Here is a 2,668-nt window from a genome sequence, read left to right as displayed (position 1 = left end):
AAAAAAAAAAAAACCAAAAAAACAAAAAAGCCCCCCCCCCCCCCCCCCCATTTCAATGTTCCTTTGCTCTTCACTGACAACCTCTGCTTCTGTTGGCTGTGTAGCTTCCAGACTTTTCTCTATGTATACACATATGGATAAACACAAAACCATATATATTTTTAAAGAAATATACTCTATACTATTCTGCAAGTATGTCTTAGGGATCTCTCCATATTAATTCATGCACATCACCCCAGTTTTAAATTGCTGAGTAAGGATGTGCCTTCTTTTTCAAGATAGAAGCTCAGAGAAGAGAGGGCACACACAGCAAGTTACAAAAGCTGGGACTCGAACCCACTCTCCCTGTTCCCAGGTCTAGGTGCACCTGCTCCAGTGTGTCCACAACCGGATGGGGGGTGGGCCTCACCCAGGCCCTCTTTTCTGGCAGAATGCAGCAGCAGGCCTGGCCCTGCCCCTCCTGAGAGGACCAGCCTGGGCTCGGGTGTACCCGAACCCAGCAGGAAGTCCTCAAAGAGCTTCCTCTTTTCTTGGCCTCCCGGGACAGTGGGGAAAAGGGAGGGGGGTGTTGTGAAACAGAACAGTCCCCCAGCCCCCCAAGGGGATCTGTCAGCTGGAGGTGGCCATGCAGCTGGGAGCAGAAAAACAATTTCACGAGCTCCCCCAGCTGTCACCCACATGAGAACGCCCCAGCTCCTTACCTGCTGCTGTTGCCTTCTCCAGCCTCATTTCCGAAGTTGGCCTATACCCGGGGCTTCAGGCACCAACAACGCGGAAGTGTTTGTGGCTCCACGAACAGGCTAGGCTGTATCCCCCTCAAGGCTTTGCTAGGCTGTCCTTTCTGTTTGGAATGCCCTTCGCCTTGATTTTCTAGCATCCTTTAAGCCTCAACTTGTACATCACCTCTTTCAAGAAGTCCTCCTTGATGCACCCAAGGACTTCAGGCTGGTCTCAGTGCTTCTAGTTGGTCCTGCAATATCACGAGCCTCCCTCTCTCTACCACAGCATTTTCCACTCGGTATCTAAGTTACTGGTTTAAATGTTTGTCTCCCTTAAGTGGATTGGAAGTTTCTGAGGACCAAGACTGTCTTGTCCATTTTTGTACTCCCAGACCCTGGCAGAAATGCACATAGTAGGCCCTTAATAAGTATTAATAGAATTAATCAAAGAAAGAGGAGTTTGGATCCCAACATTATTATTCACTGGCTATTCATAAACCTCAAATGTCAGTTTCCTTGTCTGTAGAGTGGGCAGATGACTAGTATCTGAATGGCACTTGTGAAAAAGTAAAGGAAACAGACAATCCACAGGTTAAGCATATAAATATGTACTATACTGCCCGTGGTGACAAGTTCTCTGGAGAAGAATAAGGCAGAGTCAAGGCTAGAGAAGATTGCAGGTTGAAGAAGCTTTCTAAGAAGTGGGGCAGGGACCTGCTGGGGGCTGTTGTGATTTTCTCAAGGGCCAGTCTTCTGGGATTTTCATTTTCCCCTCTTGGAAAAGGAGGGAAGGAGTAACCTCCTGCCTGTGAGAGCTGGCTACTTTGCAAATAAAAGGAGGAACTGCTTGAGCCCTGAAATAACGACTGTGGTTCTCTTCCCCATCCCCCAACCTGTTTTGAATATAGAACAATCAACAGTGGTCCCAAAGAATCTGAAATATGAAATGCAAATGCCCCTGGGAATAGGGAAATACAGTTTTGAAGGAGCCAGCATCTGACCCACTGCAAAGCAAAGTCTGCACTCTTTCCCAGCTCCTGCCCTCCCTCCAGGACCGAGCCCTGGATCCTGTCCTCCAATCAGCAGCTCGAGTTATTCTCCTCAATCCCCGAGCACACTTAACTACGTTTTGTGTCATGGCAATGAGCACAGCCATTGGAGGCACACCCACGTGGGTTCAAATCCCAGCTCTGCCACTTACGGGCACTTACTGGCTGTGTAGCCTTGGGCGAATATCTTTACCTCTCTGAGCTATTCATCCATTTATGATCATCCCTATCTGTAAAAGATTAAATGAGATCATATAAGTGAGGGCAACAACCCAGTGAGGTCGGTACTCTTCTTCTACTTTGCAGATGAGGAAACTGGGGCAGAGAGGACTTGCCCAGTGAGAGGCAGCCAGCCCAGCCTCTGTGCCTGTTTCCACCCCTCCTCCACCCCTGGCCCACTGTCAAGGGCACACCCAGAACATCTTTCTTGATTCTCTTCATCTCTAAAAATCCTACCCAGAGTGTTCGTCATGTATGTCCTTCCTGACTTTTGTCATGGATGTTTGACGTGTATGCTAGCAGATTCTCACATTTGTTCTCTTGTTCTACATGAATTCAAGGCAAGCTGCTTTTTCCTCCATTTACCAATATATTTTGGCACTTGTACTCTATTAGTATGTAAGGATCTTCCTCATTCTGTTTTTTTAAGTGCTTTTATGAATTATAGTTTACATATCATACAATTGATCTGTTTAAGTTTTACAAGGCAATGGTTTTTAGTATATTCACAGAGTTGTGCAACCACCACCACAATCAATTTTAGAACATTTTCATCACCCCCCCAAAAAAACTCTTGTACCCACTAGCAGTCACTCCCCATTTCTCCCCAATGCCCAGCCCCAGCCCAAAGCAACCACTAATCTTTTTTTTTTTTTTTTTTTTTTTTTTTTTTTTTAAAAA

Source organism: Galeopterus variegatus, unplaced genomic scaffold (assembly GCF_000696425.1).
Source record: "Galeopterus variegatus unplaced genomic scaffold, G_variegatus-3.0.2 Scaffold65, whole genome shotgun sequence".
NCBI lineage: Eukaryota > Metazoa > Chordata > Mammalia > Dermoptera > Cynocephalidae > Galeopterus > Galeopterus variegatus.
The sequence above is the reverse complement of the archived record's forward strand: the minus strand, read 5'-3'. Positions refer to the sequence as shown.